The sequence below is a fragment of the Canis lupus genome, chromosome 35, assembly GCF_048164855.1.
Source record: "Canis lupus baileyi chromosome 35, mCanLup2.hap1, whole genome shotgun sequence".
Classification (NCBI taxonomy): domain Eukaryota; kingdom Metazoa; phylum Chordata; class Mammalia; order Carnivora; family Canidae; genus Canis; species Canis lupus.
In genome coordinates, this window is record NC_132872.1 from 9,729,356 (window position 1) to 9,753,057 (window position 23,702).

The window sequence follows — 23,702 nt, forward strand, 5'->3', positions numbered from 1 at the left end:
ACAAGGAGATCTGTTTGTAAACTTGGCCACTTTATCTTTCATATTGACTGTAGAATTTGCCAGTAATCCTCAGAGAATTGCTCTTACAAAGACCTGTACAGCCTCCAGCTCCAATGCTCTGGCTTTACGAAAGGGTGCAGCAGAAGGAACATAGATGCTGATACAAAAAGAAACTCTCCTTTTCCATCTGTAATCTTACACAAAGCATCACTCATGAGGTACATGAATAGAGTAGCTCTTATTTGGTAGGAGTGTGTGTGAGAGAGAGGAGAGAGGGAAAGGGAGAAGGTGGGAGGGAGGGAGGGAAGCTAAGTAGAGGGGAAAAGAAGGGAAGGGAGAAAAGGGAAGGGAAGCAGAAGAAAAATAAAGGGGAGGGGTGGGGAGAGGAGGAGGTTGCTTTTGGAGAATTAAAGGAGATGCTTTCCCTAATGATTGTAGAAGTGAGTTTGTTATCGTTCTGGAAAGTTCTTTCCTTTGGCTATCACATGTAACATTGTCAAGAGTAGTTTCATCTTTGTCATAGGATATACTAGAGACATCCGATTATCATGAGCAATTTTTTTTTTACATTATGAATTTAAAGGAAGAAGTAATCTGCCCTGACAGCATATAGTCTTAAAAAGGCAAATGAATATTTAAACTATAATATGCTCCAATAGTGAGAAATAATCTTACTTTTCCAACTGTGACTTTGCTATATTTGTTTTTAGTCTTGGGTTTCCTGATAGAATTTGGAGTGGAGGAGTTTGAAGTGCTGTGTCTTGTCCTCAAAGCACAGATAGCTTTATAGTAGTAAGTAGGTCAAATTGGAATAACCACAACCTGGAACTTGTGCTCGTAGAGGTTGATGTGAGTTCTGGAAAAGTGTACCCCAACTCTAGGTGATGGAGAGTAGTTCAGGCCATCAAATAAACTATGCAAGAGCATAGACTGAAAAGTGGAAGCAGGAACGTGTGTTAGGGAGAAAGGCAAAAACCAGCCTTGCCTTAGATGGTAAAGCAACCAGTGATCCCAGAGTAGGGTAATGGCATTGGGATGGGGGGACTGTCAGTGTTTGGGACACCCTACTCTCAGTTCAGGGCCAGAATACAGCTTAGAGAGGGAGATCTGAAGTTCCTACATGATAAGGAAGGAATGACAAGATAGAGGGATGCCTAGGTGGCTCAGTCGGTTAAACATGTGACTCTTGATTTCGGGTCAGGTCATGAACTCAGGGTTGTGGGACCAAGCCCCACATCAGGCTTGTGCTCAGTGTGGAGTCTGCTGGAGATTCTCTCCCTCTCTAGCCTTTTGCCCCTCCTCCTGCTCATGCTCTCTCTCTCTCTCTCTCTCTCTCTCTCTCTCTCTCTCGTGTGCTCACTGTCCCCCAACCCAAAATAAGTAAATAAAATCTTAAAAAGAAAAAGAGTTTCAGCATAAAGTCATAGAGCTGATGGCAGAGATAAAGTTCAAATCCTGACTTTCTGATTCCTTGTCCTATTCCGTTCCAGTCTTTCAGGCTGCGCTTGGCTCCTGGCAGCAGGACCCGTGGGCCCTATGGGCTTCCACTGTAGTAGCTTAGCTGTTCCCTCTGTGCGCCCTATGTGCCTGCTGCCATGATCCTTGCCCTACCGTGCTTGGCAGTCTGTATGCTGTTCTCACGCTGCCAGACGCCTCCTGGTTGGTAGCAAGCTGATGTATCCTCAGAGACCATTCTTCTCACTTGGCCCGGCTCAAATCATGTCTCTTGGCTATTGTGCACCACTCTCCTGTTTTGCTCAAATGCATTACCCTTGCCAGTTGGTGGGCTTTCATTAAACCAATACTGTGGATATCGCCCATCTCATGTTCCTCTGGATGTACTGATTCTGTCTTTGGCTCTGCTGTGACTACCCCATTGACTGGCTTGCCTTGCTGCCAATGGGCTGGCCTGACCTGATTTAGATGTTTTCTACCGAACCATACCCTGCTTGGCTGGCAATTCATCATCTGTGCCAGTGGGCAGGTTCCTTCCAAGGGGGCTACTGCCACCTTGGGCTCCATCTTCTACTTCCGCTGGCTTTTTCATTGCTGTTATCATCCTACTTGGCGAGACTTACCTCCAGCCTTCAGTTGTTTCCATATTGTGGCTGGCTTTCTCTCCCCCCACTGGCTGTCTCCTGGTAACTGCTGACTTGTCTGACCCTGCTGCCCACATCTCTCAGGTGTAATGTGTTCTTCAAAGCACATTAAGTTCAATTTTACTGACTCATGGCTGCTGAGAACATTTCACGCTATTATCTGGAATGTTCCTTATGTATGATGGTAATTGTAAAAAATTAGATTCTCACTATTATTCAAATATTATTCTCTTCAGCAATGCTATATTCATCTGTCTACTCTCAACCAGGAAATTAGTTAACTTCTATCAAGCACCTACTAATCTGCCAGGTTCTGATCTCTCCTTACTCTACAACTTGCTGGTTATGAGAGACTCTTGGAGACTCTTGGGTTGTTCAACTAAAGGAAAACATGAAAGAAAATTCCCCGTCTTGTTTACTTCACACGTGGCAACCCCACAATTATGCCAGACAAATGAGTATCTAATATCCAATGGCATTAGGATGAAGCTCTATGAAATTCATTCTGGTATTTAACAACCTTCTCTGTTAGGAATATGTCAAAACCAACGTAACGTCTTATGTTCTTTTTCACCCCTTATAGAGTCTGTTGCCTTTCAGCCATCAGTGGACGGAAATAACAGTCTGTAAAACATTTTTTTTAAATGACTCATTAAGGTAAAATAAACACTACATGTGGACCCAGACGTATTGTCTCTTATTTTATCGATACTTTATTGTTCAAATTCCTTTCTGTTTCCTCCATTAAGGATTTGATTGATTAGCTCACTAACTTGTAATTTAGAGACTGGCTTGGTTTAGGGGTGAGGGAGAAGCCCTCAACAGGCTCAGAGTGCTTAGGAAATAAAGCAAACAAAAAGCTACCAGCCAGCATAAATGTAGGGACCATCTACCTGGAAGTCTAATGTTACCATATTTGCAGTGGTTTGTGGGGGTCATGGTGCTTCTGCGGTTTCCCAGTGGATGTCCTCTGACCAAGTCATAGACACAGCCATGGAGTTCTGCAGCATGGGAATCCTGGCCCCCATCACTGGTCTCACTCTTTCCCTTCCACTCTGCTCCCATCTAACGGGCATGCTTTCAGGTCCTTGACTATCCTAAGAAATATCCCATTTTTGCCTCAAGTCTTTTGTATGCTGCTTCTTTACTTGGAACTCTATGTCCCTTCACAAAGCTGATTCTGTCTCATCTTTTAACTTTGTAGCTTGAATGCCATTTCCTCATAGGTGCCTACACGACTGGGACCCCACTTGTATTTTCTTTGTTGCGCTGCTCCCCCTACCCCTTAACTTGGTAGTTGACTTTTATTTTGTTTACATGTTAATGATGTCTTGACCCACTAGATCATGAGTTCCGTTAGGGCAGTGACCTTTATTACTAAGCCTAGTGTCTTGTACATAATAGCCATTTAATAAACAACTTACTGAGTGGATCTTAAATAGAATAATGAATTTATTGGCTGTGAAAAGAGGAGGCCCTGTGAGTTCCTGGCATTTCTATGGTATTGGAACAGTACTTTCTAAGAATCTGCTCCTACATTTGCTGCCTATCTTTCTCAGCCATGCAGAAAAGTAGAGAAGCTAGAAGCCAAGCCTGAGCTGCCAAGATTTGAAACAGCAAGCTTGTACTGGAGCTGATCGTCACTTCACATGCTTAAAACTGTAGTTAATTTAGTGCTAGTTAAGCTGACATCCTGTTTCCAGTACAAGTAAGAACAAGATAAAAAGATGCAAACAGAATAAGATAAAAGGGATAAAGGGAAAATGATAAAGAACTCAGCAATCGGTCACCTACCCTCATATATATACATATATATATGCATATGAAGGGGCTCATTCATTCATAAATCACCAAATACCTTCTTTCTGATGCTACACAAAACATCACTTCTAGTTCCATTTCTTTTTATTAACCACAGGTATAGGTCTTTAAATTCTTGCTGATTATTGCCATCTTGGCGTCCTTCTCTTGATGTAAATGTAACAGGTCTATAACCAAGTAATTTCGCTCATTTAATAATATACATTGAGGGGGTGCCTGGGTGGTGCAGCTGGTTAAGTGTCTGACTCATGATCATGTCCGGTCATGATCTCAGGGTCTTGAGATTGAGCTTCATGTTGGGCTCTATGCTCAGCAAAGAGTCTGCTTGAGATTCTCTCTCCCCTCCCCTGGCCCCTCTCACTTATGCCTGTGCTCTTGTGCTCTAAATATGAATAAACAAAAAGTAATATACTTTTTAAAGTAATACTTTAAAAAGTAATATACATTGAATCCTTCTAATGTGCTGACGTTACTTTGGGCGCTTGGGTTACAGTGATGAGCAAAAATCCATTCTAGCGTTGGGGGGGGGGATTGATAATGACCAAATGACCCTACAATAAACACGTTGTTATTAATGATCACAAATGCTTCCAAAATATAATGTGCTATGAGAAAGTGTGATAGGAAGTCCTAAACTAGTTTGGAAAGTTAGGGAATTCTTCTGTGGGGAGGTAAGATCTGAAGGATGAGTAAAAATAGACAAGAAAAGAAAGACAAAGAAAGATATGTTGGGCAGGAGGAAAGTATGTGTGAAGACCTAAAGGGGGAAAGGATGTTGTATTCAAAGAAATAAAAGAATGCTGTATGTTTGGATTGTGATCAGAGAGCAGTAAGTTGTGAGGTAGTGTCCCTTGCGTGTTTTACTTCCCATCCAAGACACCCAAATTCTCCTTGCCTGTGATTTGATCATCTACTTCATTCGCCATAGCCAGCCACCAAGCCTGCACAGATGCTCTTTGTGTCAGCAAGTCCATCACTTTTGCCAGTAAGTGCATAAATGCTGTGTACCTTATCTCTTTGAATCCAAAATATAGAACCTTTTCATTAATGGAATGCTGATTTTGAAAAAATACTAACAATTGACATTCACTGTAGGACAATACAGAAAATATAAATAAACAAAAAGGAAAAATTACCTCCCCTCTTTCAATGTGGATGTTCTTTTTGTGTCCTGGCTACCAGTCCTTTGTTGAATAAATGCCTTGTGAATACTTTCTCCCAGCCTATGGTTTGACTATTAATTTTTAAATCAAGTCTGTTCATGAACATTGTTCCCAGTGTTGATGAAACTTATCATCTTATTTTCTTTAGAAGTTATTGCCTTCTATATCCTGTTTAAAAAATCTTTGTCCATAGCCAAATATAGGACTTTATATTTACTCCTATTACATTTCTTCTTGTTGGTTTTCCAACTTGTCAAGATTATTTTGATTCTTGCTCCTGTCTTCTGCTGTATTAGATACTACTTTCAACTTTGTGTCACCTGCAAATTTGACAGCATATTGAATGTTGAATGGGAAAGAACCTTTTTCAAGTGCAGTGAAAATCATGGGTCACATTTCACCATCTTATTTTTCAAGATATCATAGGAGACAAAGTCAAATTCCCTGCTGAAATCAGTAGCACAGCAGACTGATAGTATCCTATTTTACTACCAAGATTCCTATTTCTAAGCTTCAACATTACTTTGAGTTACCTATTGACACCTGCTATTTACTGATTTCTTTTCTAATTTTTTTCTAAGCTGTCTCTCTTTAATATAAGCTCCATTAGAGTGAACATCTTGTTTCTTAGTTACCATCATGTACTTGGTAACATAGAGATATGTCAGTTAATATTTGTTGAATTCATTAACCAGCACATATCTAGAAATCTTCATTTAATTCTTTTCCCTAGAATTTTCTATTTTCTAAATTTTCTAAATTTCTATAATTTGGCCCTGAACTTAGGAAATTTACCACTTTACCTTCTTGACAGCTGGGACATTTGCCTGGCTGTAGTGTTTTGTTAACTACCTTTCTTGCTTTCTATAATCTTTATCCAGCTTTGTTGAGATATAATTGACAAATAAAATTGTAGGAATCAAAGTATACAGCTGGATGATTTAATATACATATATGTTATGAGAGGATTCTCCCCCATTGGGTTAATTAATACATCCATTGCCTCCTGCATTTACCTTTTTTTAATATTGAGAAGATGTAAGTTTTACTCTCACAAATTTTAGTTATATAATACAATATTATCAACCATAATCACCATATTATACATTAGATGCTCAGACCTTATCTATATTGTATCTGAAAATTTGTATCCTTTTACCAACTTCTACATATTTCTTCTCTGGCAACCTACTCTCCTTTTCCATGTTTCCTTCTCCCCCCAACCCTGCCCTACCCCTCGCCCAGATTCTACATATAATCGATGCCATGTGATATTTGTCTTTCTCTTTATGGCTCATTTCACTTAGCAGAATGTCTTCTGTTTATCCATGTTGTTGCAGATAATAGGATTTCCTTATTTTTTAAGGCTAAATGATAACCTCTGTGTGTGTGTGTGTGTGTGTTGTGTGTGTGTGTGTGTGTGTATGCTACATTTTCTTTATCCATTCATCCATTGATGGATACTTCAGTTGCTTCCAAACACTGGCTGTTAAAAATAATGCTGCTATGAACATGGGAATGTAGATATCTCTTAGAAATTCTTTATTTTGAATATATACCTGAAGTGGGATCATTGGATTATATAGATAGTTTCCCCCTATAATCTATTGTTATCAGTATACCGGTACTGTGTATTAAATCATCAAGTTGTACACTTTAAATCTTATAATTTTATTTGTCAACTACACTTCAGTAAAACTGTAAAAAAAATGATGAAAGCAAGAAATAAAGTTAACAGAACACCAGAACTAGGAAAATGTCCTAGTTGTCAAGAGAGTAAAGTGGTGAGTTTCCTAAATTCAGTACTGGTAATGAATACTAGATTATATAGGCAAGAATTTCTAGAGTTTGGTATGCAATTTGCCTCGATATGACAAATTGAATTTATTTGAGCGAGCTAGATTTATTGAGTCCAACCTGGATGGGTTCTGTACTAGGTGCTGGAGATACAGAGCAGAGGGTAGGGGAGAGTAGTCTCTGCACAATTAGATCACAGCTTAATAGTGTATGAGTCTATCTCTAATCATTGGACAGTTCCTGGTGTCCTTCCATACTAAGGAATACCACATGAGCAACTGAGAGCTGAGCTGGGACATCTCACTTATGTTTTCCCTGTCTATCTAGTTTATTCTCCATTCTTACAACTCTATATACAAGATGCATTTAAATGGACATGATCACTAAAAGCCCTATTTTTTTATTAAAAAATATTTTATAGCTAGTAATCTATGGGTAAACTGCTGGTTTCTCATTTAGAAGCCCAGTTCAAAATTAGGCACTATGGGTAATAAGAAACACGGAGACTCGTCTCCTCTTTTGAATGCAAAAGTTGCTGTAAGAATAGTATCTGCACAATGAACAACAAACTTAAAATTGTTAGCCCAGAGGAGTTAATTTTTTTTTTTTTTTAACAGAGAAGGCTGTCTGAATTGACGGAGACAAGGGAAGTTCATGACAGAGATTTGTTGGTTTAGAAGAAAGGATTTAGGGCATTCTAGGTGGGAGAAAGGGCTGAGTAAGGGCTCATAGGCAGGAATGAGCTTGGGAAATGACCCGACTAATGGGAGAAGAATTGATCTTCTCTGGAGGCCATGGGAGATATGAGTGCAAGACTCCAGTAGGGCATAAAGTACCAGCACAAGGACTTCATATTTGATCTGAAAAACAAACAAAAAAGATGAAGCACTATAATTTCTTATTGAGGAGAGTTACTAAATCAAAATGTTTAAAATATGTCAGTTTTGTTGATGGAGGTAACATGGAGGTGATACAGAGAAGGGGTAGCTATGGATAGTCATGAGTCACCAGCAAAAATTTAAATATAATGAGATCAGGTCATTGATATAAGACGTAAAGCATTAAAAGAAAATTTAGAGAAATAATAGCCTATTCAGATATTGGGATGCAATGGAAAATGAGACACTTAAGTTTCTCTTAAATTTTAACTCTAGTGACCTAGAAAAATTTCCCCATTGGCCAGAATGGGGTAATCTTGGGGGGCAGATTGAAGTAGTTATAAATATGAGCTTGAAATGATATTACATTCCCAAGGAAGAGCTATCCAGTGGGTTCGGGATCCTTGTGTGAGGCTGGTGCTAGACAGAAAAAAATTTAGAGGTCATTTGCCTTAGGATACAATATGAATAAAGAAAATATAAAAGCCCTTCCAGAAGAAGCAGTAAAGGGGTGTAGAGAGTCAGTGATTATACCCCAGAGAAAGTTCACAGGAGCGGTCAAGAAGAAGAACTGAAAAAAAAAAAAAAAAAAAGAAAAAAAAAGAAGAAGAACTGGAGTTCCTAAAGGGAGGAAAGAGTGATTCATGACCTCGGAGAACACCATCAGGGCAGCAACGCAAAAACCAGAGGTTGATACCATGTGACAAAACATTTAAGGAGGATGAGAAAAAGCCAGGGATGTGGTATGTAGATAATAGTGTTCTTTGTGTAAATAGGGAGACTGAAGCACCCAGACAAAGCTAAACTAACCCTTCTGCTGAGATCGTGTAAGAGTAGCATGTAGAGGAATGTTTCCAAATACAAGTTCAAGATGACATTTTCACTTGTCAATGGCAAAATAATAAAATATGAGGCCAGTGCAGTATATAGGGCAGTGTCAGATGAATTTTGTCGTGTATAAGTTCCTACAGTATCACCTGCAATCTATCATTATGAAATTATAGAAACTATCGATGATGACTAGTCTACATTTGGTTGGAAAATGAAATGCTAGCCACATGGTTTTTACTCTCCTTGTTTTTGTAAACATGAGGTCTGGTGATAGTGAGCTCATGTATCTGCTTTCCCTAGGTTTGTTCTCTAGGACCTGGAGTAGGGTATTTCTACTTGGGGACTTCCTTCTACGTTCACAAACCATTGGCAGTCAGAGGGCAAGATAAGTAATAATTTATTCCACTTGAGTTGTTGAAAGATGCTCAATACAAAAACACCAGATCCTGACAGTTTTAAAGCCCCACTGCAGGTTCAGAGCCCTGTCACTTATCTTAAGCTTCTATGGAAAATAAAGATCAAATATCTCTGAAGCAGTGTTTAGTGTCATAGCTATTTCTTCAAGAGACAGTTTTTTTTTCCACCCACTAAATCCCTTGCACTTTATTATCATCTGAGTCTCTGTCGTGTGATTTTCTTGAGGTTTTTGGATATATAAGTGCGGGCAGATTGGCGGTAGCGAAGAATAAATCTTTTTGGCTGGATCCTCAAGACATAGCTTCTAGTCATAGATTCCTTTACCTCTTCTGTGGAGTGACACTTTGCAAGTCATCTTCGGTGTCTGGGAAATAAGAATTTTCATAGTAATAATACATAAAAGAGGTAACATTCTCATTTTTTATCTCATGAAAGATTCTGTTCTAGTGTTTTACATAGATCAAATCCTTTTCTCTTATGATAACCTTATAAGTTGACTTCTATCCTATCTTTATTTAAAGATAAGTATAGGGGATGCCTGGGTGGCTCAGTGGTTTAGCACCTGCCTTGGGCCCAGGGCATGATCCTGGAGACCCGGGATCAAGTCCCACATCGGGCTCCCGGCATGGGGCCTGCTACTCCCTCTGCCTGTGTCTCTGCCCCCACCCCCACCCCGCCCCTCTCTGTGTGTCATGAATAAATAAATAAATAATCTTTTAAAAATACATAAAGATAAGTGTAATAAACCCCAGATAGGTTAAATAATTTGCTTGTCAGTAGGACTAACAAATTCCTATGGAAAGGTTTAAACTAAGAGTCCAGCTCCAAATGTGTTCTTCATTCTCAAAATGCACTGCTTCAAGGAGAAAGAACTATAAGAACCATGCATCTAGGAGCATGTGCCCTTATTCTGCTATAATATTCAAAACATCTCCAGAATTCTCTTTTTAGAATCTCCTCTAGGCACATTCATTTAAATATGTTCAGTGATGGTAAAACTCTGTTTGGGGGATAAAGTTAACATTTAGAAATGATCAATGTCAAAATCAAAGAGACTGTTAACTGGAGAGAGTCGGCTCTAACAAGGTACACTAAAAATGTGTTTGACTTTAGAAGATATTATTTGAAATGAAGGTATAATCTCATAAACCATCTTGAAAAGGGAACTGCTCACTGGATATTTTGTCCGTTGTTAGAAAATCAGTCACACTAGCTATTGGTCATGTGATGCTGGGTCCCTCCCTCCTGGTTATTAATGAAAATTCTTCTGTTCTCATGAATAGAGCCTCATGTGACCTCCAAATGGATAGGCCTTTCCTTGGTAGCAGTGCTTCTATGCAAGCAGGCTTAAAATTTCTGGCTGTACTCTAAGATGGCCTCACTAAGTAGCTGGGAAATCCAAATGGGTGCAAAAGTAATTTCTGTAAAGGAAGACTACATAGTAAGCACAATTTTCTCTAGTCTCTTTGCTAATGATGCATAAAGGTGGCTTGATAGAGCCACTCATTTTGATTACAGTAACTAGAGGTCTAGAGCAAGTGTGCCATTTAACATCTCAGTTCTTTTTCTATCAAACATTGGATGAGAAATAAGCTCTACATGATATTTCAGAGGAAATCATAATAGTTGGTGTGAATTGTCTCTTGTATGTGACAAAACAGAAACTCATCAATGAGGCAGATGAGTAACCAGTTCTTTCCATTCCGGCTACTGCAGCTCAGAGAGGTGAACTGACACTTTCAAAGACACACAGGAGATGAATGCCAGATCAGAAAATAGAAGTCAGCGCTTCAATTGTTATTCAGGCAGTGGATACAATTGAGCTCCTTTCAAATCAAAGGATGTAGGGTCACCACATTACTAGCATTTTCAGTAGACACTGTGTGAATCACCACATGCAAATATGGCCCCATCAGAAAATGTACATCACTTGTTGCTTGATGGTAGAAGATGAGAATCAATCATGTGTTTTCAGAAAAAGGGACTCCGGGAATAAGGTCCCAACCAGTTATTTTCAGGCTGATTTGAAATTACTGATGGGAAGTCGAAAGGACAGATAAATCTTCAATTCAGAGAGAGCAGGACCAACTTGTTTCTTGACCCAGATGACGAATCATTTTTCACCCTCACCTGTGACACAAACTACTCATTTACTAGCTGCTCATTTCCTCTCTCTGTATTCCATCTGCATAGTAGCACCAGCTGACATAGAAAAGAAAGGAAGAGAAAGAACAAGTTGGCAGGGAGTCAATATATTTCAGTGTTTTATTACTACAGACGCTAGTAGCATTTAGTTGGTGAGTCTGAGGAGAGAATGAGTATTTCTAAAGTGACTCAGTTATCAGTAGAAATGATTAAAGGCACAACAACAAAGAAATCTATGGATTAATTAGCAGGTCAATGGTGGTTGAGTAGCTATTACTAAATTACATGGTTTGCATGCAAGAGAAAGGATTAATCTTTGATGTTTTCCAGCTTGGGTGACTTGTGTGTTAGAATTCCATGTCAGTGAGAAGAGATTCCCATTGATTGGTTGATAGGTAATGAGATCAGAAAAGATAGTCCCTCGATTTCCTTCAATTCTACACATTCACGATTTAATCTTGTTTTCTGTCAGGGATACAACCTTCTTGCTATAGTTACTGACAGTGAGATTTGAAGACTTGATTAATAATAAATAAAGAAAACAGAGCTAACAATACTATAGGAGAGAAGAAAAATCAGGATTAGCAAAAGACAAGGATTTGGGTGCCAAGAGGGACATACGTGTTCTGGGAGAGGGAAGGGCCAGTAATAATTTATTCTTTGGAATGGATAGAATTTGATCGATTTGAAGTTTGAAGATAGAAGTAACAGAATCACCAAGAAACCCACTGTTTCATGAATTAATTTAACAAATATTTATGGAGATGTACATGTGCCCCTCCACATATATGTACCTTTTATATATTTATAATTTATATATACATTTACCTTCTATATTTATAATTTATATATACATTTACCTTCTATATGTGTGTGGGTATTTAGTCTGTTTGTAGGGAGGGCAGAAATAAAAAAAATAAATAAACTAATGGTTATAAGTGAAAAGTGCTAGGAATAAAACAAAAAGTGGAGCTAGCTAAGAGACTAAGAGTTCAAAGCAGTGGTTGGGGTCAGATGTCAGTATGAAAAGAGGCAGTCAGAGTACATATCCATGCAAGGCTTGAAGGGAATGACAGAATCTTGTCATACATATATCTAGGGAATACTGGTCCAATCAGAGGTAACAGCCAATCCAAATATCTTAAAGTGATATGTGGCTGGGGGTTAATGGCAGAGTAAGGAAGCCAGTGTGGCTGGAGTAGAATGGCCAATTTGGGGGGGGGGGTGGAAATAGAAAATGAATCAAAGGAGGTAAATTAGGTAGTTAAGGGTCCTGAATTGGCCTTTATAAGAAACTCAGTTTGGAGGACTGAGCCACAGTTGTAGGATTTTCTTCCCAATCCAGGAACAAAGAAGGAGCAAGACATTTATGATGGCTCCAATGAGAGATAATGTTGCAGTAACCTAATGTGTGGGATTAATCAGAAGGAAAAAAAAAAAAAAACTATCCTTGGGGCTTTTCACATAAATGCAATGAAAAGCAAACAACCAGGAGAGACATTTATGCAAACAGGGGAACTCTACTCTAGGAATTGGGAGCCAACTAGATTGCACTAATGTGCATAATAATCATAAACTGTCATAGTGCTTTTGCTTTAGGTCTGCATCTAGACAGGCAATGCCTAGAACGTTTTTATCTCATTTACAAATGACTTTTATGCCCATTAAAATCTTGTTTTCATTTCAATTAATAATTCAGCCAAAAATACATTTATGAAACAGAACTTTTGCTGATAGCTATTTCTAGAAGACAGTTGAAAGGCCCTAGGAGAAGAAAATGCAGGGAGGTTTTCCTGGCTAGAACTCAATGTAGTATAAGCAGATGTTTGAAGGTATCAATAATCAACTGTGTCACATAATCTCCTTCATTTCCATTTTGAATGAAAGGAAATAAGATTAGGGTATGAAGGGTTCGCATTAGAGCTGTTGTTTAGACTCCTTTTAGATCTAAATCTGGAGCAGTTGGCTAAACTGTCTTTGGGGCTTTGTTGGCCTCAAATTCATCCTCTTCTGGGGTGCCTGGCTGGTTCAGTTAGAAGAGCATGTGACTCTATCTGGGGTCATGAGTTTGAGCCCCACAATGGGTGTAGGGATTATGAAAAGAAATAAATAATATTTTTAAGAAATTAAAAAATAAATTCATCCTCTTGCACCAAACTTCCTTGCCCAGCAGGAGTTGAAACCGGCAACTAAAGCCGCTTCTTACTGTGAGGATCACATGTGTGTACTGGCAGTTTTATTTCATTTAAGCAGAATATTATTGAGGGGGATGTTTTGGTGCTGTATATGTCCATTCAAAAGATATATATGCAGCTTGGTTATACTCAGTTTTACCAAGAATGATTTTTTTTTTTTTTTTGTCTTGAATAGGTGTAGTTCCAGAAATATCTTGGAACCTCTACCATAGCTATGGTTTTGAATTGGTGCTCCACTTTTCACAGTGTAGATAATGTTGATTTCTTTGTAGGGGTCTTTTATGTTTACCAGCTTGCTATTCTTCTATGAACTCAGGCAGGATCTATAATGTACCATTTTGGACAAGAGAAAGGATAGTATTTCTCACTCAACCTCTTCACATGACTAATCAGCAATAATTACATGACCCTAAAAGCCTCTTCCTTGGGTCAACTGAATTTTTGCTGCTACAACCATAAGTATTTGCACACATGACCTGGCTGGTGAGATACTGCATTATAGGAAAGAGTTAAAGCTAGGTGAGGACATTTGCTCTTTTCTTTTTTCTCTTTTCTCCTATGCCTGGGTTCTTAAGTCTGCTATGACTTAAGAAAAGCTCCAGACTAAATTTAGGAAAAGGATCCTTTGCCTTGCTACCTGGGAACTATACTAATGCCAAAGAGATTATTAAACTACAATTGTTTCCCCACCATCTCAAGATTGAAAACTAGCTCTTTCAGCCTTGAAATCTTAGTTTTTTTCTCTTATTGCCAACCTGAAAAATATTAAAGGTATCAAATAAATGATAAGATGGAAGTGGCTACTTTTAGTCTACTGAGTCATGGAAGCTTCTCTGCAGAGCCATTTTAAATAATGTAGTCATTAGTTGTTCCTAGACCTGGGGTGCTGCCTTCATCCTCAAGAGCTGTACCTTCCCCAATGGAATATTCCTCAGCCATTAGAAACGACAAATACCCACCATTTGCTTCAACGTGGATGGAACTGCAGAGTATTATGCTGAGTGAAATAAGTCAATCAGAGAAGGACAAACATTATATAGTCTCATTCATTTGGGGAATATGAAAAATAGTGAAAGGGAATAAAGGGGAAAGGAGAAAAAATGGTGGGAAATATCAGAAAGGGAGACAGAATGAGAGACTCCTAACTCTGGGAAACGAACTAGGGGTGGTGGAAGGGGAGGTGGGCGGGGGGTGGGGTGACTGGGTGACGGGCATTGAGGGGGTCACTTGGTGGGATGAGCATTGGGTGTTAATCTATATGTTGGCAAATTAAACACCAATAAAAAATAAATTTATAAAAAAGAAAAGAGCTGTACCTTCCCTAAAGCCACCAGGGTAATTAAATGAATTAAATTAGGCATTTATCTCTTTAGATTGTAAGATTTGCTTATAAAATTGGAGGAGAGTGTGCTGGCTACCTGTACTGCCTACCAGTACCTCAAGAGAAGGTGGCACAGTAACAACCAGTCATAGTTCAATGAGATTTGCTTGTTTGTTTGTTTTGCAAAAGTTTCTAAAAGCTTAGCCTCCTTTCATATGGCAACACCCTTGCTCATACTTCTGGTTTATATTTTTTGGTAAACTGTATGTAGTTAAATATTTGCACTACTTGTCCAGTTCATAAATGGCATCTGATTTCCCATAGCCCAACACCATCAAGTTGCCATAACAACTCGTATATAATATTAAGCTGTAGGAGCAGGGCCATTCTCAGAAGACGTGGGGTAGATTAACCTGCATCAATTACAGTTTCCACCACTTTAATTGTGTTTGTTTCCAACTTTTTATCCAGAGAGTCTATGGATTTTTAATAAGCCTCGCAACGATGCACTCACCAGTCCACATTTGAAAGGCCTTTTCTGGGTCAGGACCACCTAAGTTTCTGGTGTGAAGAATATTGGTGAGCACCTCAGGGGTTCTTTATAAAAAAAAAAAAGTGAGGAATATTACCACTAAGTATCTAACTGTACTCCATTCATAAAAGCAGATTGTAATTTGTTCAAAGATCAGAGGAATTGTAGCATGTCATCAGGATAGAAAACACATTTTACAGAACAATGTGAAATGCAGGCCAAGCTAGATTTACCAGATACTCTGTCCTCACCAGTTTTGCTGCTGTTCTCTTTCCAAGCTTTTCCACACCACGTCCACATCAATGGTAGGACAGCCATCTTTTGTGTCTCCTACCCTATGGTTTTGGTTATGCCATCGCAGGAAACCAATGAACGATAAGGTGAAGGTTGGAACAAGACAAGGAGTCATATGAACTTCTCAGTTGTTTGAAATGAGTTAGGTGAGAGAGGGGGCAAGACTTTGCAATCACGCTGGGCTACAATGGAGGGAGTATGAACACCATCGATATGTCAAGTGAGAAGTAGAGTGGTTCCCCACCAATAATAATTAAATTAATAGTGATAATAACAACACCATTAATAACAACGTGGTTTTGCTGGCTCTAGTTTCCTCTGCACATTCCTCCCCCAAAGTCAGACTCATTAAGGATTTGCTTTGAGTTAAAAGAGGGGATTGGCAATAGATGCTGAAGAGAAACTTCCAAAAATAACACAATTGTGTGAATGTCTTCGAGGTTTTGTGTTAGGCATATTTTATGAATCAGTAACGCTAATAAGTCTGTTACTTCAAAGAAATTCATTTTTTTGGAATACGTTCAAAGCAACTTCTTTCTTTTCTTACTCCCCTCTGATAAATTACCTTTGTCGACTTAAGAGAAACGATGTTTTCCTGAAAAGTTGACAAAGTACCTTACCAACACTAACACTCTCTTAAAGTAATCACTACCAATACTATTAGGTTGAAAATAAATCATTTGTATAACCGAGTGCATTTCTAATGAAGTTCCTAAAATTCAACAATATTCTTGAGTGCCTCTTACATGCAAGGCATTTTGCTATGCCCTATGCAGAATTTCAAGAGAAGCAAGGTATGTCTCCCAAGTCTCAAGCAACATGTAATCAAGTAGGGGGAATCAGACAGTACACAAATAACAAATCATTTTAATGAAAAACAATAGTCTAATTGATCTCTGGCATCTAGAGACCGATGACATCACTAATTTCCTTTAAGTCACCAAACAGTGGCAGGTATAAGGTCGGTTGATTGATATTTATTTAAATGATATGCTGAAAAGTAATAAGCATGATGGTCTATTTAATTACCAATCTCTTGAGCAATTTTTCTTTTGCATTTTGGATTAATTTCCATTCTTGAATGAAAAATACCTCTCTACTCCAGTTTTTTTTTTTTTTTGAACGAATTTGTTGGGTACTTGAGCAAGTTTAATTCTACTCTAGGTTGGCTATTATGTGTGAACATATGTGCATGTGTTTGTGTGTTTATTAGAGCGCGTTCTAATGGAAACACCTCCTTGTTCTTGATTCCCTTATTGGATTGTCTGGCATTACTCAATGGTGCTACAAGCCAATCATGATACACTACTAGGAGCCATGCACTGAACTTTTTCAAAAGCAGGCCACTCGTTTTTCTAACCTTTTTTGAGAATTGTGTATGCATATATTGTGCGTATTCTGTATATGGGAAAATGCATTTTAGTAGCATTTACAGTTTACAAAGTGCTTTCACTATCATAGCTCGCTTGAATTGTACCACCTTGTGTTGATCAAGCTAGAAACATCATTATCTGCTTTATCAATAGCTCCTTTTTATACCTATATACAGCTTTTTTCCAGATTAAGTCGATTCCATCATAGAAACAATCTTCCCACTCTTCTCCATCGTCTTCGCTAACCTTCTGTAATGTCTTGCCTGGCTTAATGCCTCGACCTCTGATTGATCTGCCTACCTCTACCCCACATTCGCCCCATCAAATCCATTTCTCTCTAAGCATCTGGGATATGCCAATTTTGATTATTGATGCTCCTCTGTTTAAAACATATCCCTGCACCCCAGTTGCTCATAAAATAAATTCAAAATCCTGATCCTGGTCTGTTGAGTCCTATTTTATTTAAACCCTCCTTCTCTTTATGTTTATCTCTTCACTACAACATTCATACAGTTATGCAGGATTATTATTTCAAAACATATAAAAATGCCACTGCTGAACTATTAAAACCAAATATGTACAAACTAAAATGGGCCAGGTTTTTAATTTTTTTCTTTGCCTCCATATATACTCTTCCTTTCACCTGTATATATTTTTACTGTTTTTTACTTGGTTCACCTTCAGATTTGAGTCTGAATTTAAAATATACTTTGGGAAGGCTTATCTGATCACATCATCCTCTGTTCTGGCCTGAATTAGATATTCCTGGCTTTTAATTCTTATACAAATTAAGCTTAATGCATAACATTTTCATTCTCCCATCTTTCTATGTTCTCTTGTTGTACATAAAGTCCATGAAGGTGTGGGACTGGCTGCTTTTGATCGCAAATGTTATCTCGAGGGTTCAGTATAATATCTAGCATTTGGTAATACTTTAATAAATAAATGGTGAGGAAAGAATAATTAACCTAAAAAATACCACCAGTGTGATATTTATTTCCATCATCTCATTGATTCAACAAAGGAGGTTTCCTGATTTTGATACATACTGGAGTTGTATATGATGCCACCACTGGAGGAAGCTGGGAGAAGGCTCCAAGAGGCACAATGTACAGATTTGTATTTGGCTAGGTGCTTCTGATATTTTTTAAATAAAAAGTTAAAAATGTGATTTAGAAAGGCCAGATATGGTGACTCCCATTTACATTTGAGGAAAGCAAAGATTCCAGAGTCAGGTCATTTGAATGAAATCATTGTCAGCCACACGACATGGACACTTTTGAGTAGAGCCACTCTGATCTTCAAGCGAACCTAGCACCAAGCACCATGTTTGGTCCTTGAAAAAATTTAATGTTCTGGCCCAGAGCTTCTGTATCATTTGTGGTTTATTTCCTAACCTGAAAAGTTGAGCAAGAAGGAATAGGGCACCCCTTTAGGCCTCTCATTAAAAACCCAGATTTTGAAGTCACCCCAGGCTGTCAACTCCCTTATTTAGTTTTAAAAATTAAAAAAATATGTATTTTATTTTGCTCTGACTCAAGCTCCCTTCGCTTATTATTTATTGCATATCTTCATTCACTAGTATTTATGAAATGTTTCATATCCCAGATCATGCTCTGAAAAATGAAAAAGTGGAATATGATGCAGATTCTGTTCTCAAGGGAACTCAGATTCTAGCAAATGGCATTCAAATGAAAAGTTAACTGCAGGGCGGTGCCATAACTATTGTTCTAGCAATGAATGCATGAATGCGGGGTGCTGGGCACATGGAAGAAACACTTATTTTGACCTTGAAACATGTATAAGTGCTCGATAAAGGAGGTTATTACTAAACCCAAAGCACAAGATTGGACAGCCAGGATAGCAGGACTGAATGGCAGAAAGGGATACGGTAGCTGGGGTCTAATGAAGTGGCATCATGTAGAACGTCAAAGGCAAGGGGGAGCAAGACGAGGAGAGACCCTCAAGGTACACCTCTAACCCAAGTAGCACTGACACGTGCCTTTCCATTCTGAAAGGTATTTTCTTACTGAGACCCCTACAGACCAAGACCTAAAGGGGGTGAGGTAGGCCTTGGTATTGTCCATTGCCAAGGATAAGTGTCATGGTTCCGTTGTGTCCCCATGAACTTTGATACCAGTGCTGAGATGCTGATGACGTTCTTTCCTGAAGAGTAAAGAGAATATTAAAAGGAAGGAAAAGGGAAGCCAGGAACAAACAGGACTTTTAGATTCCAAAGAATTCTATTAAATTTCTCTCTGTCTCTTGCTTTCTTTTTCTTTCTAGGTAAGTGAAACTGATTTTTACAACAGAACTGTGATTGCCAGGCTGTGTCGGCACATGATTTTCTCCACCGAAATACCACCAGGGACATCTCAGTACTTCTCCACTTGATTTGTGAGTCTTTCCCCAGAAATGCCAAATAATAAACAATCTAGAATTAAGAAATATTTAAATGGTTGTATTCATATCTCCATATAATGTTTACTTGTACCTTTCTTGACGGTAAGTGTACCCTGTATGTGAATCATGATTGTCCGCAAGGAAGCCCTGAGGGGACTGTTATTCTCATTACAGTAATATCCGTAGTGAATTTTCATTAAGGAATATTCTTCCCTAATGTATTTTTCTTCATTTGATTTGCACGAAGTAACTTTTTGAGGGAGTCGTCAGGTAAGTGTCTTTTATTATTTGAGATACGGTTCTCTTTCTATATTGATACTTCCATTTTGTTCCTTTTTTCCCATGAAAGATTGTCTTGACGGTATGGAACTGGATGGATCTTTGGTGTGCTCAAGAGTCTAAAATATTAAACTGTGTGGCTTCTTTCCCAGTGTATTATCCAAATCTACTTGGAGGTTGGAGTTTTAGACTTGTAAAAAAGGAGCTCTTAGCACAACGTAGAGTAGGATCTACTTGGCAAGATGGGAGATAAAATAGTAAAAAGAGGGAAAAGAATACTTGGGAGTTATTAAATATTTGAACAGTGACTGCTCCTAGAAAATTGGCAGGGACTCTTCTTGGCCCCTGGCCTGGGCTTGGCCCTTCTCTTGGCTCTTCGCACTTACAATTCTTCACTTCCTTATCTGGCTTTCCAAATTTTCTGATTGGACAGCATCCGCCATGTTGTATTTGGCTATTTGCATTTACTGAGGGGCTCTTAGTTGTTCCAGTGGACTGACTTCTGTATGACTTGTGTGTAATTCAGTACGGGTACCTCTACACTCTACAGGGAGGTGACACACCTCCTTATTCATAATAATTATCCTAGCTGATGGAGCTCATCAAGCCAGCCCCTTGGCTCACTGGATGGGGACAGATTTTCTAAGGTGCTGCTGAATCTCTGTTGGAATCCTGTCATCAATATCCACGTGTGAAATTAATTACAAAGCACAATGGAATGGTCTTGCAGCAAAAAGACTGAACAGCTTCACTTGAAGGTCACTGTTGGAATTGGCCTTGTGTGAGACATTATTATAAACTAAACATTTCACTTTGTTTCATTGTTAATTGAGTGCCTCATTCAACAGTTTGCCTTTGTGTGTCAAAACGGGTCTTGCTATATATGGAAAATGTAGGATGAAAGTATCGCTGTGCATTATGCAGCTTTTAATTCCAGAAGTGGAAAGGCCTGAAACACCTCTATCTTAAGGGGGGGAAAAAAAAAGAATAATAGATTTCAATGGATATCATGGTGATGTTTTGGTGAGTTTTGATTTCATAGATAAAAATTGGTAGTTGATATTAAGATGATGATGATAGTGATTATGGTTATAGTAATGATGTTCTAGGCCTGAGCATATCAGTGTCATAGCTTCTTTTAGCCTTTGGTTTGCTGTGCCTTTACCATTTCCATGTAAATGTGGACGACAGCCTAACACATAATTTTCATTGCCAAACTCTTGATACTCCTTATAAAAACATCCAAAATAGCAAATGGTTGTATTAGTAGATATTAGTCGTAGATTCTCAGTAGAAAAGATTCAGTCCAGACCAAACTGGCTATGTCCTGATGAAGTAACTCCTGGGGTATGACCACCAGAATCTCACCTGGGCTCCTTGGTTGCCACCTTGGCAAGTAAATGAATGAATGGAAAAGGATGTGCCCAGAATGGAAGTGATGAGGCTCTTCCAGCATTCACTTCTTACCATTCTTCTACAGAGCTGTGACTTTCTTACCAAGGTTCATCTCCATATTTTCGCCATGTTCCTACCTCTTGGCAAGGATAGTAAGAACAATAATAGCTAACATTTATCTGGTGCCTTCTCTGTGTCAGGCACTGTTCTAAGTGAGTTCGAATGCATTAATTCATTTAATCTTCACAACAAATGCGTGAACTAGGTAGTAGAATTGATCTCAGTTTTTCTTCAGGAATCTAAGTCATAAAGAATTTGAGCAGTTTGTCCAAAATATTTGACTTCTCAATCTGTGCTATAAACCACTATGAAGACTTAGCACATGACTGAGTGATTTGAAATTTCCTTAGCTTTTGTTTGATTCATCTGCTTTGGAGATATAATTTTTATTATCAGTATTCTCATAATCACTATGACTTTTAACCTCCTCCTAAGCTTTATATTCCAGGTGACATATATACATTATCTTATTTAACTTCCACAACAAACAAAGACTGTATCTTTTTTCCCCCCATTTTATAGTTGAGGAAACCAACACTCACAGAAGTAACTCTACAAGTGTTGTGTGCACAGCTGGCCACATCTAGGTCCTAACCCTTATATACCATATCATACTAACTTCTACTCAACATTCCATAGAATATTCTTAGTGTATGCACTGACTACTCAGGTGGCATATGATGTTGGTGTGGGAACTTGTGTGTTTCAGAGATGTGTTCTTTGTGTGGTAGCCTAGTCTAAAGTGGTCCCTTTGGAGAATAGCTCTGTGACAGAGCCTAGATCCATGTATCCAGGGCAGTAATGAAAAGAAGGACTAGCTTTTGTGCGATTAATGACAAAACGATTATGCTGAATAAACTTCCATTTGGGTGATCATTAGCACTCTTCATTTCATTCTATATTTTAATGTCTTTGCTAAAGCCTGTATGTAATTTGCGGTCATCTTCAGCATCTCATTGCTTGCCTTCACCTATCTCTTCTCCACTGCAGTCCCAGATGGCATAGTAGCAAAGATGATTTGAAAAATATTCCCATTTTCAGTACCACCTTTATAAACCCTCACATCTCCTTTAAAATAATTTTTTTTCTACGTGTAAACCTTCAAGGAGTCCGAATTTGGATTCATAAGATATACTCTCACAAAATACTATTTTTCAGTTAATGTCTCTACCACTCTGAGCTGTATCCTGTGAATTCATAGCTTTGATACTCCAAAACCTGTGCTGGTACTTTACACATTTGTTGGAATGAGTTTTTAAAAGCATTTCTCAAAGTAGATTTTTGTCAGGTCATGGGAGGGGGTCCCGGGTGCCTGGGGAGTCAGGGGTTGTTCTACTGGAAGGAAAGGGAGAGAAGGGGACTGTATAATGAAATAGAAGGCATTTTGCCTACTACACAATTTCCCCTGAGGCCAACTCTGTATATGGTTTCTGTCATACTTTTTGTCTTTTTGAGTAAGGAGAAGGTTTCTGGTAATAATGGTCTGCTTTCAGAAAGTACATGTATGATGAAATTGTCTGCCTCGGGCTACCTGTATTGATTGTTTTCAGGAAAATATGTGATGAGCTAGGAATGCATCTTAACACACATTGTACTCTCTTTTTTTCCAAACTTATTTTTCTTTGTTTCTAAAAAGTCAGCAGACTTTTTAGAAGTCGAGGTTGGGGTGGAGATATAACAGAACACATAATAAAGTAGATGAGTATATGCATTTTCATAGTTTTAAGACAGAAAAACAAAAAGCTTCAACTAACACTATAATGTAAAACAGCTTTTAAAACCACATTGTAATATACACATATTGGTTATCTTGATGGGTTTTATCATTTCCTCTCATACTAGAGACTGAAGGAAGTCCATAGAAACCACACATACAATCATGTGGAAATACTCAACCTAAATCTGGAGTAGTTTGATGTGTGACACTCAAGGATTAAAAGAGAAAAATTCTCCAGTTGTCCTGTGTTCTTATGAAGTAGAACAATGAAAAAGCGATTGCGCATGGAAGTGTATTCTGTGAAACTATTTTATTGATCTGAACATATTCAGTTTATTTTTTGAAATACTCATTGTACATAAACACACACACACACACAAACATAAGTCTCCTCTAACATTGAAGTGATTGATACCTGAGACTTTGTTGAGGGATTGTATGTTTTATGTAATTTTCACTAATAAAATATGTCAGATATACTTCATTTAGTTGATACCCTTTAGGCTGAGCTCCAGAATCGAACCAAGTGCTCTGGACATTGTCTGGCCAGGGCAACTCAAATTTGTGAAGTGAGTAAATGACTACTTCAGGATTCAATAGCAGATTTTGTGTCTGTTCCTCAGATGAAGATATTTTAACTATACCTCAAGTTAGGTTATAGAAGATGGTGATCTAGGTTGATATGTAGATGTACATTATAGTTATATGGCCTCCATCCATATCTTGATCCTCCACTTACCAATTAGGTGACTTTGGGCAAAGCACCTCTTTATTGTGGGGTTTACGAAATTCATTCCTAGAAATCACTCAGAGTATTCTCTAGTCAATAGTAAGTGCTCAAGAAATATTAGTTCTTATAATGAGGCCTGAAGCAGGATTCTAAAAGAAATTCTCACATACTTTTCAGGGTCTTTCTTATCATCACTGTTAGCACTAATACCATCATCATTCTATAGGAAAAGTAGTTCCTCTGGGGCCTTTC

The 23,702-nt window shown here is 38.3% G+C and overlaps 1 long non-coding RNA gene across 1 annotated transcript in view; it reads left to right on the forward strand.

The window, feature by feature from the left end:
* Nucleotides 1-23,702, forward strand: part of LOC140624808 (uncharacterized) — a 610,288-nt gene that overhangs the window by 61,304 nt on the left and 525,282 nt on the right. Inside the window, exon 2 of the long non-coding RNA XR_012024249.1 lies at nt 19,153-19,263. This is a non-coding gene — a long non-coding RNA (uncharacterized lncRNA). The remainder of the gene's footprint in view (nt 1-19,152; nt 19,264-23,702) is intronic.